Below are 15,284 nucleotides of genomic sequence, written 5' to 3'. Positions count from 1 at the left end.
TCCGAGGACAGCCGTGTATGGGTTATAAGAAGTATATAGCGGGTACACAGATCTCCGAGCACAGCCGTGTATGGGTTATAAGAAGTATATAGCGGGTGCACAGATCTCCGGGGACAGCCGTGTATGAGTTATAAGAAGTATATAGCGGGTGCACAGCTCTCCGAGGACAGCCGTGTATGGGTTATAAGAAGTATATAGCGGGTACACAGATCTCCGAGGACAGCCGTGTATGGGTTATAAGAAGTATATAGCGGGTACACAGATCTCCGAGGACAGCCGTGTATGGGTTATAAGAAGTATATAGCGGGTGCACAGCTCTCCGAGGACAGCCGTGTATGGGTTATAAGAAGTATATAGCGGGTACACAGGTCTCCGAGGACAGCCGTGTATGGGTTATAAGAAGTATATAGCGGGTGCACAGATCTCCGAGGACAGCCGTGTATGGGTTATAAGAAGTATATAGCGGGTACACAGGTCTCCGAGGACAGCCGTGTATGGGTTATAAGAAGTATATAGCGGGTGCACAGCTCTCCGAGGACAGACGTGTATGGGTTATAAGAAGTATATAGCGGGTGCACAGATCTCCGAGGACAGCCGTGTATGGGATATAAGAAGTATACAGCGGGTGCACAGCTCTCCGAGCACAGCCGTGTATGGGTTATAAGAAGTATATAGCGGGTGCACAGATCTCCGAGGACAGCCGTGTACGGGCTATAAGAAGTATATAGCGGGTGCACAGATCTCCGAGGACAGCCGTGTATGGGATATAAGAAGTATATAGCGGGTGCACAGATCTCCGAGGACAGCCGTGTACGGGCTATAAGAAGTATATAGCGGGTACACAGCTCTCCGAGGACAGCCGTGTATGGGTTATAAGAAGTATATAGCGGGTGCACAGCTCTCCGAGGACAGCCGTGTATGGGTTATAAGAAGTATATAGCGGGTGCACAGATCTCCGAGGACAGCCGTGTATGGGTTATAAGAAGTATATAGCGGGTGCACAGATCTCCGAGGACAGCCGTGTATGGGATATAAGAAGTATATAGCGGGTGCACAGATCTCCGAGGACAGCCGTGTATGGGATATAAGAAGTATATAGCGGGTACACAGCTCTCCGAGGACAGCCGTGTATGGGATATAAGAAGTATATAGCGGGTGCAGAGGTCTCCGAGCACAGCCGTGTATGGGTTATAAGAAGTATATAGCGGGTACACAGCTCTCCGAGGACAGCCGTGTATGGGATATAAGAAGTATATAGCGGGTACACAGCTCTCCGAGGACAGACGTGTATGGGATATAAGAAGTATATAGCGGGTACACAGATCTCCGAGGACAGCCGTGTATGGGTTATAAGAAGTATATAGCGGGTGCAGAGATCTCCGAGTACAGCCGTGTATGGGTTATAAGAAGTATATAGCGGGTACACAGCTCTCCGAGGACAGCCGTGTATGGGTTATAAGAAGTATATAGCGGGTACACAGCTCTCCGAGGACAGCCGTGTATGGGATATAAGAAGTATATAGCGGGTGCCCAGATCTCCGAGGACAGCCGTGTATGGGTTATAAGAAGTATATAGCGGGTGCACAGATCTCCGAGGACAGCCGTGTATGGGTTATAAGAAGTATATAGCGGGTACACAGCTCTCCGAGGACAGCCGTGTATGGGTTATAAGAAGTATATAGCAGGTGCACAGATCTCCGAGGACAGCCGTGTATGGGATATAAGAAGTATATAGCGGGTGCACAGCTCTCCGAGGACAGACGTGTATGGGATATAAGAAGTATATAGCGGGTACACAGCTCTCCGAGGACAGCCGTGTATGGGTTATAAGAAGTATATAGCAGGTGCACAGATCTCCGAGGACAGCCGTGTATGGGATATAAGAAGTATATAGCGGGTGCACAGATCTCCGAGGACAGCCGTGTATGGGATATAAGAAGTATATAGCGGGTACACAGATCTCCGAGGACAGCCGTGTATGAGTTATAAGAAGTATATAGCGGGTGCACAGATCTCCGAGCAGAGCTGTGTATGGGTTATAAGAAGTATATAGCGGGTGCACAGATCTCCGAGGACAGCCGTGTATGGGTTATAAGAAGTATATAGCGGGTGCACAGCTCTCCGAGGACAGCCGTGTATGGGTTATAAGAAGTATATAGCGGGTACACAGGTCTCCGAGGACAGCCGTGTATGGGTTATAAGAAGTATATAGCGGGTACACAGATCTCCGAGGACAGCCGTGTATGGGATATAAGAAGTATATAGCGGGTGCACAGCTCTCCGAGGACAGCCGTGTATGGGTTATAAGAAGTATATAGCGGGTGCACAGCTCTCCGAGGACAGCCGTGTATGGGATATAAGAAGTATATAGCGGGTACACAGCTCTCCGAGGACAGCCGTGTATGGGATATAAGAAGTATATAGCGGGTGCACAGATCTCCGAGGACAGCCGTGTATGGGATATAAGAAGTATATAGCGGGTGCACAGATCTCCGAGGACAGCCGTGTATGGGATATAAGAAGTATATAGCGGGTGCACAGATCTCCGAGGACAGCCGTGTACGGGCTATAAGAAGTATATAGCGGGTACACAGCTCTCCGAGGACAGCCGTGTATGGGTTATAAGAAGTATATAGCGGGTGCACAGATCTCCGAGGACAGCCGTGTACGGGCTATAAGAAGTATATAGCGGGTGCACAGATCTCCGAGGACAGCCGTGTATGGGTTATAAGAAGTATATAGCGGGTGCACAGCTCTCCGAGGACAGCCGTGTATGAGTTATAAGAAGTATATAGCGGGTGCACAGATCTCGGAGTACAGCCGTGTATGGGATATAAGAAGTATATAGCGGGTGCACAGATCTCCGAGGACAGCCGTGTATGGGATATAAGAAGTATATAGCGGGTGCACAGATCTCCGAGGACAGCCGTGTATGGGATATAAGAAGTATATAGCGGGTGCACAGATCTCCGAGGACAGCCGTGTATGGGTTATAAGAAGTATATAGCAGGTGCACAGCTCTCCGAGGACAGCCGTGTATGGGATATAAGAAGTATATAGCGGGTGCACAGATCTCCGAGGACAGCCGTGTACGGGTTATAAGAAGTATATAGCGGGTGCACAGCTCTCCGAGCACAGCAGTGTATGGGTTATAAGAAGTATATAGCGGGTACACAGCTCTCCGAGGACAGACGTGTATGGGATATAAGAAGTATATAGCGGGTACACAGATCTCCGAGGACAGCCGTGTATGGGTTATAAGAAGTATATAGCGGGTGCAGAGATCTCCGAGCACAGCAGTGTATGGGTTATAAGAAGTATATAGCGGGTGCAGAGATCTCTGAGTACAGCCGTGTATGGGTTATAAGAAGTATATAGCAGGTACACAGCTCTCCGAGGACAGCCGTGTATGGGATATAAGAAGTATATAGCGGGTACACAGATCTCCGAGCACAGCAGTGTATGGGTTATAAGAAGTATATAGCGGGTGCAGAGATCTCTGAGTACAGCCGTGTATGGGTTATAAGAAGTATATAGCAGGTACACAGCTCTCCGAGGACAGCCGTGTATGGGTTATAAGAAGTATATAGCGGGTACACAGCTCTCCGAGGACAGCCGTGTATCGGTTATAAGAAGTATATAGCGGGTACACAGCTCTCCGAGGACAGACGTGTATGGGTTATAAGAAGTATATAGCGGGTGCACAGATCTCCGAGCACAGCCGTGTATGGGTTATAAGAAGTATATAGCGGGTACACAGCTCTCCGAGGACAGCCGTGTATGGGTTATAAGAAGTATATCGCGGGTACACAGATCTCCGAGGACAGCCGTGTATGGGTTATAAGAAGTATATAGCGGGTACACAGATCTCCGAGGACAGCCGTGTATGGGTTATAAGAAGTATATAGCGGGTGCACAGATCTCCGAGGACAGCCGTGTATGGGATATAAGAAGTATATAGCGGGTACACAGCTCTCCGAGCACAGCCATGTATGGGATATAAGAAGTATATAGCGGGTGCACAGCTCTCCGAGGACAGCCGTGTATGGGTTATAAGAAGTATATAGCAGGTGCACAGATCTCCGAGGACAGCCGTGTATGGGATATAAGAAGTATATAGCGGGTGCACAGCTCTCCGAGCACAGCCGTGTATGGGATATAAGAAGTATATAGCGGGTGCACAGATCTCCGAGGACAGCCGTGTATGGGTTATAAGAAGTATATAGCGGGTGCACAGATCTCCGAGGACAGCCGTGTATGGGATATAAGGAGTATATAGCGGGTACACAGCTCTCCGAGGACAGCCGTGTATGGGTTATAAGAAGTATATAGCGGGTACACAGATCTCCGAGGACAGCCGTGTATGGGATATAAGAAGTATATAGCGGGTGCACAGATCTCCGAGGACAGCCGTGTATGGGATATAAGAAGTATATAGCGGGTACACAGATCTCCGAGCACAGCCGTGTATGGGATATAAGAAGTATATAGCGGGTGCACAGATCTCCGAGCACAGCCGTGTATGGGTTATAAGAAGTATATAGCGGGTACACAGATCTCCGAGGACAGCCGTGTATGGGATATAAGGAGTATATAGCGGGTACACAGCTCTCCGAGGACAGCCGTGTATCGGTTATAAGAAGTATATAGCGGGTGCACAGATCTCCGAGCACAGCCGTGTATGGGATATAAGAAGTATATAGCGGGTACACAGCTCTCCGAGGACAGCCGTGTATCGGTTATAAGAAGTATATAGCGGGTGCACAGATCTCCGAGGACAGCCGTGTATGGGATATAAGGAGTATATAGCGGGTACACAGATCTCCGAGGACAGCCGTGTATGGGTTATAAGAAGTATATAGCGGGTGCACAAATCTCCGAGGACAGCCGTGTACGGGCTATAAGAAGTATATAGCGGGTGCACAGATCTCCGAGGACAGCCGTGTATGGGTTATAAGAAGTATATAGCGGGTGCACAGATCTCCGAGGACAGCCGTGTATGGGTTATAAGAAGTATATCGCGGGTACACAGATCTCCGAGCACAGCAGTGTATGGGTTATAAGAAGTATATAGAGGGTGCACAGCTCTCCGAGGACAGCCGTGTATGGGATATAAGAAGTATATAGCGGGTGCACAGATCTCCGAGGACAGCCGTGTATGGGATATAAGAAGTATATAGCGGGTACACAGCTCTCCGAGGACAGCCGTGTATGGGATATAAGAAGTATATAGCGGGTACACAGCTCTCCGAGGACAGCCGTGTATGGGATATAAGAAGTATATAGCGGGTGCACAGATCTCCGAGGACAGCCGTGTACGGGTTATAAGAACTATATAGCGGGTGCACAGCTCTCCGAGGACAGCCGTGTACGGGTTATAAGAACTATATAGCGGGTGCACAGCTCTCCGAGCACAGCAGTGTATGGGTTATAAGAAGTATATAGCGGGTACACAGCTATCCGAGGACAGACGTGTATGGGATATAAGAAGTATATAGCGGGTACACAGATCTCCGAGGACAGCCGTGTATGGGTTATAAGAAGTATATAGCGGGTGCAGAGATCTCCGAGTACAGCCGTGTATGGGTTATAAGAAGTATATAGCGGGTACACAGATCTCCGAGCACAGCCGTGTATGGGATATAAGAAGTATATAGCAGGTACACAGCTCTCCGAGGACAGCCGTGTATGGGTTATAAGAAGTATATAGCGGGTACACAGCTCTCCGAGGACAGACGTGTATGGGTTATAAGAAGTATATAGCAGGTACACAGATCTCCGAGGACAGCCGTGTATGGGTTATAAGAAGTATATAGCGGGTACACAGATCTCCGAGGACAGCCGTGTATGGGTTATAAGAAGTATATATCGGGTACACAGCTCTCCGAGGACAGACGTGTATGGGTTATAAGAAGTATATAGCGGGTGCACAGATCTCCAAGCACAGCCGTGTATGGGTTATAAGAAGTATATAGCGGGTACACAGCTCTCCGAGGACAGCCGTGTATGGGTTATAAGAAGTATATAGCGGGTACACAGATCTCCGAGGACAGCCGTGTATGGGTTATAAGAAGTATATAGCGGGTGCACAGATCTCCGAGGACAGCCGTGTATGGGATATAAGAAGTATATAGCGGGTACACAGCTCTCCGAGCACAGCCGTGTATGGGTTATAAGAAGTATATAGCAGGTACACAGCTCTCCGAGGACAGCCGTGTATGGGATATAAGAAGTATATAGCGGGTACACAGATCTCCGAGGACAGCCGTGTATGGGTTATAAGAAGTATATAGCGGGTACACAGATCTCCGAGGACAGCCGTGTATGGGTTATAAGAAGTATATAGCGGGTGCAGAGGTCTCCGAGCACAGCCGTGTATGGGTTATAAGAAGTATATAGCGGGTACACAGCTCTCCGAGGACAGCCGTGTATGGGATATAAGAAGTATATAGCGGGTACACAGCTCTCCGAGGACAGCCGTGTATGGGTTATAAGAAGTATATAGCAGGTGCACAGCTCTCCGAGGACAGACGTGTATGGGATATAAGAAGTATATAGCAGGTACACAGCTCTCCGAGGACAGCCGTGTATGAGTTATAAGAAGTATATAGCGGGTGCACAGCTCTCCGAGGACAGCCGTGTATGGGTTATAAGAAGTATATAGCGGGTGCACAGATCTCCGAGGACAGCCGTGTATGGGATATAAGAAGTATATAGCGGGTGCACAGATCTCCGAGGACAGCCGTGTATGGGATATAAGAAGTATATAGCGGGTGCACAGATCTCCGAGGACAGCCGTGTATGGGATATAAGAAGTATATAGCGGGTGCACAGATCTCCGAGGACAGCCGTGTACGGGCTATAAGAAGTATATAGCGGGTACACAGATCTCCGAGGACAGCCGTGTATGGGTTATAAGAAGTATATAGCGGGTGCACAGATCTCCGAGGACAGCCGTGTATGGGTTATAAGAAGTATATAGCGGGTGCACAGATCTCCGAGGACAGCCGTGTATGGGATATAAGAAGTATATAGCGGGTGCACAGATCTCCGAGGACAGCCGTGTATGGGATATAAGAAGTATATAGCGGGTGCACAGATCTCCGAGGACAGCCGTGTACGGGCTATAAGAAGTATATAGCGGGTGCACAGATCTCCGAGGACAGCCGTGTATGGGCTATAAGAAGTATATAGCGGGTACACAGCTCTCCGAGGACAGCCGTGTATGGGTTATAAGAAGTATATAGCGGGTGCACAGATCTCCGAGGACAGCCGTGTACGGGCTATAAGAAGTATATAGCGGGTGCACAGATCTCCGAGGACAGCCGTGTATGGGTTATAAGAAGTATATAGCGGGTGCACAGCTCTCCGAGGACAGCCGTGTATGGGATATAAGAAGTATATAGCGGGTGCACAGATCTCCGAGGACAGCCGTGTATGGGATATAAGAAGTATATAGCGGGTGCACAGATCTCCGAGGACAGCCGTGTATGGGATATAAGAAGTATATAGCGGGTACACAGCTCTCCGAGGACAGCCGTGTATGGGATATAAGAAGTATATAGCGGGTGCAGAGGTCTCCGAGCACAGCCGTGTATGGGTTATAAGAAGTATATAGCGGGTACACAGCTCTCCGAGGACAGCCGTGTATGGGATATAAGAAGTATATAGCGGGTACACAGCTCTCCGAGGACAGACGTGTATGGGATATAAGAAGTATATAGCGGGTACACAGATCTCCGAGGACAGCCGTGTATGGGTTATAAGAAGTATATAGCGGGTGCAGAGGTCTCCGAGCACAGCCGTGTATGGGTTATAAGAAGTATATAGCGGGTACACAGCTCTCTGAGGACAGCCGTGTATGGGTTATAAGAAGTATATAGCAGGTGCACAGATCTCCGAGGACAGACGTGTATGGGATATAAGAAGTATATAGCGGGTGCACAGATCTCCGAGGACAGACGTGTATGGGATATAAGAAGTATATAGCAGGTACACAGCTCTCCGAGCACAGCCGTGTATGGGATATAAGAAGTATATAGCGGGTACACAGATCTCCGAGCACAGCCGTGTATGGGTTATAAGAAGTATATAGCGGGTGCACAGCTCTCCGAGGACAGCCGTGTATGGGATATAAGAAGTATATAGCGGGTACACAGCTCTCCGAGGACAGCCGTGTATGGGATATAAGAAGTATATAGCGGGTGCACAGATCTCCGAGGACAGCCGTGTACGGGTTATAAGAAGTATATAGCGGGTGCACAGCTCTCCGAGCACAGCAGTGTATGGGTTATAAGAAGTATATAGCGGGTACACAGCTCTCCGAGGACAGACGTGTATGGGATATAAGAAGTATATAGCGGGTACACAGCTCTCCGAGGACAGCCGTGTATGGGTTATAAGAAGTATATAGCAGGTACACAGCTCTCCGAGGACAGCCGTGTATGGGTTATAAGAAGTATATAGCGGGTGCAGAGATCTCCGAGTACAGCCGTGTATGGGATATAAGAAGTATATAGCGGGTACACAGATCTCCGAGCACAGCAGTGTATGGGTTATAAGAAGTATATAGCGGGTGCAGAGATCTCTGAGTACAGCCGTGTATGGGTTATAAGAAGTATATAGCAGGTACACAGCTCTCCGAGGACAGCCGTGTATGGGTTATAAGAAGTATATAGCGGGTACACAGCTCTCCGAGGACAGACGTGTATGGGTTATAAGAAGTATATAGCGGGTGCACAGATCTCCGAGCACAGCCGTGTATGGGTTATAAGAAGTATATAGCGGGTGCACAGATCTCCGAGCACAGCCGTGTATGGGTTATAAGAAGTATATAGCGGGTACACAGCTCTCCGAGGACAGCCGTGTATGGGTTATAAGAAGTATATCGCGGGTACACAGATCTCCGAGGACAGCCGTGTATGGGTTATAAGAAGTATATAGCGGGTGCACAGATCTCCGAGGACAGCCGTGTATGGGTTATAAGAAGTATATAGCGGGTGCACAGATCTCCGAGGACAGCCGTGTATGGGATATAAGAAGTATATAGCGGGTACACAGATCTCCGAGCACAGCCGTGTATGGGATATAAGAAGTATATAGCGGATGCACAGATCTCCGAGGACAGCCGTGTATGGGATATAAGAAGTATATAGCGGGTACACAGCTCTCCGAGGACAGCCGTGTATGGGTTATAAGAAGTATATAGCGGGTGCACAGCTCTCCGAGGACAGCCATGTATGGGTTATAAGAAGTATATAGCGGGTACACAGATCTCCGAGGACAGCCGTGTATGGGTTATAAGAAGTATATAGCGGGTGCACAGATCTCCGAGGACAGCCGTGTATGGGATATAAGAAGTATATAGCGGGTACACAGCTCTCCGAGCACAGCCATGTATGGGATATAAGAAGTATATAGCGGGTGCACAGCTCTCCGAGGACAGCCGTGTATGGGTTATAAGAAGTATATAGCGGGTGCACAGCTCTCCGAGCACAGCCGTGTATGGGATATAAGAAGTATATAGCGGGTGCACAGATCTCCGAGGACAGCCGTGTATGGGTTATAAGAAGTATATAGCGGGTGCACAGATCTCCGAGGACAGCCGTGTATGGGATATAAGGAGTATATAGCGGGTACACAGCTCTCCGAGGACAGCCGTGTATGGGTTATAAGAAGTATATAGCGGGTGCACAGCTCTCCGAGGACAGCCGTGTATGGGATATAAGAAGTATATAGCGGGTGCACAGATCTCCGAGGACAGCCGTGTATGGGATATAAGAAGTATATAGCGGGTACACAGATCTCCGAGCACAGCCGTGTATGGGATATAAGAAGTATATAGCGGGTGCACAGATCTCCGAGCACAGCCGTGTATGGGTTATAAGAAGTATATAGCGGGTACACAGATCTCCGAGGACAGCCGTGTATCGGTTATAAGAAGTATATAGCGGGTGCACAGATCTCCGAGGACAGCCGTGTATGGGATATAAGGAGTATATAGCGGGTACACAGATCTCCGAGGACAGCCGTGTATGGGTTATAAGAAGTATATAGCGGGTGCACAGATCTCCGAGGACAGCCGTGTACGGGCTATAAGAAGTATATAGCGGGTGCACAGATCTCCGAGGACAGCCGTGTATGGGTTATAAGAAGTATATAGCGGGTGCACAGATCTCCGAGGACAGCCGTGTATGGGTTATAAGAAGTATATAGCGGGTGCACAGATCTCCGAGGACAGCCGTGTATGGGATATAAGAAGTATATAGCGGGTGCACAGATCTCCGAGGACAGCCGTGTATGGGATATAAGAAGTATATAGCGGGTGCACAGCTCTCCGAGGACAGCCGTGTATGGGATATAAGAAGTATATAGCGGGTGCACAGATCTCCGAGGACAGCCGTGTATGGGTTATAAGAAGTATATAGCGGGTGCACAGATCTCCGAGGACAGCCGTGTATGGGTTATAAGAAGTATATAGCGGGTGCACAGATCTCCGAGGACAGCCGTGTATGGGTTATAAGAAGTATATAGCGGGTGCACAGATCTCCGAGGACAGCCGTGTATGGGATATAAGAAGTATATAGCGGGTGCACAGATCTCCGAGGACAGCCGTGTATGGGATATAAGAAGTATATAGCGGGTGCACAGCTCTCCGAGGACAGCCGTGTATGGGATATAAGAAGTATATAGCGGGTGCACAGCTCTCCGAGGACAGCCGTGTATGGGATATAAGAAGTATATAGCGGGTACACAGATCTCCGAGGACAGCCGTGTATGGGATATAAGAAGTATATAGCGGGTGCACAGCTCTCCGAGGACAGCCGTGTATGGGATATAAGAAGTATATAGCGGGTGCACAGATCTCCGAGGACAGCCGTGTACGGGTTATAAGAACTATATAGCGGGTGCACAGATCTCCGAGGACAGCCGTGTATGGGATATAAGAAGTATATAGCGGGTGCACAGATCTCCAGGCACAGCCGTGTATGGGTTATAAGAAGTATATAGCGGGTACACAGCTCTCCGAGCACAGCAGTGTATGGGTTATAAGAAGTATATAGCGGGTACACAGCTCTCCGAGGACAGCCGTGTATGGGATATAAGAAGTATATAGCGGGTACACAGATCTCCGAGGACAGCCGTGTATGGGATATAAGAAGTATATAGCGGGTGCAGAGATCTCCGAGTACAGCCGTGTATGGGTTATAAGAAGTATATAGCGGGTACACAGCTCTCCGAGGACAGCCGTGTATGGGTTATAAGAAGTATATAGCGGGTACACAGATCTCCGAGGACAGCCGTGTATGGGTTATAAGAAGTATATAGCGGGTACACAGCTCTCCGAGGACAGCCGTGTATGGGTTATAAGAAGTATATAGCGGGTACACAGCTCTCCGAGGACAGACGTGTATGGGTTATAAGAAGTATATAGCAGGTACACAGATCTCCGAGGACAGCCGTGTATGGGTTATAAGAAGTATATAGCGGGTACACAGATCTCCGAGGACAGCCGTGTATGGGTTATAAGAAGTATATAGCGGGTACACAGCTCTCCGAGGACAGACGTGTATGGGTTATAAGAAGTATATAGCGGGTGCACAGATCTCCGAGGACAGCCGTGTATGGGTTATAAGAAGTATATAGCGGGTGCACAGATCTCCGAGGACAGCCGTGTATGGGTTATAAGAAGTATATAGCGGGTGCACAGATCTCCGAGGACAGCCGTGTATGGGATATAAGGAGTATATAGCGGGTACACAGCTCTCCGAGGACAGCCGTGTATGGGTTATAAGAAGTATATAGCGGGTGCACAGCTCTCCGAGGACAGCCGTGTATGGGATATAAGAAGTATATAGCGGGTACACAGCTCTCCGAGGACAGCCGTGTATGGGATATAAGAAGTATATAGCGGGTGCACAGATCTCCGAGGACAGCCGTGTACGGGTTATAAGAACTATATAGCGGGTGCACAGATCTCCGAGGACAGCCGTGTATGGGATATAAGAAGTATATAGCGGGTGCACAGATCTCCAGGCACAGCCGTGTATGGGTTATAAGAAGTATATAGCGGGTACACAGCTCTCCGAGCACAGCAGTGTATGGGTTATAAGAAGTATATAGCGGGTACACAGCTCTCCGAGGACAGACGTGTATGGGATATAAGAAGTATATAGCGGGTACACAGATCTCCGAGGACAGCCGTGTATGGGTTATAAGAAGTATATAGCGGGTGCAGAGATCTCCGAGTACAGCCGTGTATGGGTTATAAGAAGTATATAGCGGGTACACAGCTCTCCGAGGACAGCCGTGTATGGGTTATAAGAAGTATATAGCGGGTACACAGATCTCCGAGGACAGCCGTGTATGGGTTATAAGAAGTATATAGCGGGTACACAGCTCTCCGAGGACAGACGTGTATGGGTTATAAGAAGTATATAGCGGGTACACAGCTCTCCGAGGACAGACGTGTATGGGTTATAAGAAGTATATAGCAGGTACACAGATCTCCGAGGACAGCCGTGTATGGGTTATAAGAAGTATATAGCGGGTACACAGATCTCCGAGGACAGCCGTGTATGGGTTATAAGAAGTATATAGCGGGTACACAGCTCTCCGAGGACAGACGTGTATGGGTTATAAGAAGTATATAGCGGGTGCACAGATCTCCGAGCACAGCCGTGTATGGGTTATAAGAAGTATATAGCGGGTACACAGCTCTCCGAGCACAGCCGTGTATGGGTTATAAGAAGTATATAGCGGGTGCACAGCTCTCCGAGGACAGCCGTGTATGGGTTATAAGAAGTATATAGCGGGTACACAGATCTCCGAGGACAGCCGTGTATGGGTTATAAGAAGTATATAGCGGGTGCACAGATCTCCGAGGACAGCCGTGTATGGGATATAAGAAGTATATAGCGGGTACACAGCTCTCCGAGCACAGCCGTGTATGGGTTATAAGAAGTATATAGCGGGTGCAGAGGTCTCCGAGCACAGCCGTGTATGGGTTATAAGAAGTATATAGCGGGTACACAGCTCTCCGAGGACAGCCGTGTATGGGATATAAGAAGTATATAGCGGGTACACAGCTCTCCGAGGACAGCCGTGTATGGGTTATAAGAAGTATATAGCGGGTGCACAGATCTCCGAGGACAGCCGTGTATGGGTTATAAGAAGTATATAGCGGGTGCACAGCTCTCCGAGGACAGACGTGTATGGGATATAAGAAGTATATAGCAGGTACACAGCTCTCCGAGGACAGCCGTGTATGAGTTATAAGAAGTATATAGCGGGTGCACAGCTCTCCGAGGACAGACGTGTATGGGTTATAAGAAGTATATAGCGGGTACACAGATCTCCGAGGACAGCCGTGTATGGGTTATAAGAAGTATATAGCGGGTGCACAGCTCTCCGAGGACAGCCGTGTATGGGTTATAAGAAGTATATAGCGGGTACACAGATCTCCGAGGACAGCCGTGTATGGGATATAAGAAGTATATAGCGGGTGCACAGATCTCCGAGGACAGCCGTGTATGGGATATAAGAAGTATATAGCGGGTACACAGATCTCCGAGGACAGCCGTGTATGGGATATAAGAAGTATATAGCGGGTACACAGATCTCCGAGGACAGCCGTGTATGGGATATAAGAAGTATATAGCGGGTGCACAGCTCTCCGAGGACAGCCGTGTATGGGTTATAAGAAGTATATAGCGGGTGCACAGATCTCCGAGGACAGCCGTGTACGGGCTATAAGAAGTATATAGCGGGTGCACAGATCTCCGAGGACAGCCGTGTATGGGATATAAGTATATAGCGGGTGCACAGATCTCCGAGGACAGCCGTGTACGGGCTATAAGAAGTATATAGCGGGTACACAGCTCTCCGAGGACAGCCGTGTATGGGTTATAAGAAGTATATAGCGGGTGCACAGATCTCCGAGGACAGCCGTGTACGGGCTATAAGAAGTATATAGCGGGTGCACAGATCTCCGAGGACAGCCGTGTATGGGATATAAGAAGTATATAGCGGGTGCACAGATCTCCGAGGACAGCCGTGTATGGGATATAAGAAGTATATAGCGGGTGCACAGATCTCCGAGGACAGCCGTGTATGGGATATAAGAAGTATATAGCGGGTACACAGCTCTCCGAGGACAGCCGTGTATGGGATATAAGAAGTATATAGCGGGTGCAGAGGTCTCCGAGCACAGCCGTGTATGGGTTATAAGAAGTATATAGCGGGTACACAGCTCTCCGAGGACAGCCGTGTATGGGATATAAGAAGTATATAGCGGGTACACAGCTCTCCGAGGACAGACGTGTATGGGATATAAGAAGTATATAGCGGGTACACAGATCTCCGAGGACAGCCGTGTATGGGTTATAAGAAGTATATAGCGGGTGCAGAGATCTCCGAGTACAGCCGTGTATGGGTTATAAGAAGTATATAGCGGGTACACAGCTCTCCGAGGACAGCCGTGTATGGGTTATAAGAAGTATATAGCGGGTGCAGAGGTCTCCGAGCACAGCCGTGTATGGGTTATAAGAAGTATATAGCGGGTGCAGAGGTCTCCGAGGACAGCCGTGTATGGGATATAAGAAGTATATAGCGGGTACACAGCTCTCCGAGGACAGCCGTGTATGGGATATAAGAAGTATATAGCGGGTACACAGCTCTCCGAGGACAGCCGTGTATGGGTTATAAGAAGTATATAGCGGGTGCACAGATCTCCGAGGACAGCCGTGTATGAGTTATAAGAAGTATATAGCGGGTGCACAGCTCTCCGAGGACAGCCGTGTATGGGCTATAAGAAGTATATAGCGGGTGCACAGATCTCCGAGGACAGCCGTGTATGGGATATAAGAAGTATATAGCGGGTGCACAGATCTCCGAGGACAGCCGTGTATGGGTTATAAGTAGTATATAGCGGGTACACAGATCTCCGAGGACAGCCGTATATGGGTTATAAGAAGTATATAGCAGGTGCACAGCTCTCCGAGGACAGACGTGTATGGGATATAAGAAGTATATAGCAGGTACACAGCTCTCCGAGGACAGCCGTGTATGGGATATAAGAAGTATATAGCGGGTACACAGATCTCCGAGGACAGCCGTGTATGAGTTATAAGAAGTATATAGCGGGTGCACAGCTCTCCGAGGACAGCCGTGTATGGGTTATAAGAAGTATATAGCGGGTACACAGATCTCCGAGGACAGCCGTGTATGGGTTATAAGAAGTATATAGCGGGTGCACAGCTCTCCGAGGACAGCCGTGTATGGGT

The 15,284-nt window shown here is 48.8% G+C and overlaps 1 protein-coding gene across 1 annotated transcript in view; it reads right to left on the bottom strand.

Moving 5' to 3' along the window:
- DNAAF11 (dynein axonemal assembly factor 11) overlaps window positions 1–15,284 on the bottom strand; it is a 75,907-nt gene that overhangs the window by 10,764 nt on the left and 49,859 nt on the right. The window lies entirely within an intron of this gene.

This window comes from Rhinoderma darwinii, chromosome 5 (genome assembly GCF_050947455.1).
Source record: "Rhinoderma darwinii isolate aRhiDar2 chromosome 5, aRhiDar2.hap1, whole genome shotgun sequence".
Lineage (NCBI taxonomy): Eukaryota > Metazoa > Chordata > Amphibia > Anura > Rhinodermatidae > Rhinoderma > Rhinoderma darwinii.
The sequence above is the reverse complement of the archived record's forward strand: the minus strand, read 5'-3'. Positions and strand labels throughout refer to the sequence as shown.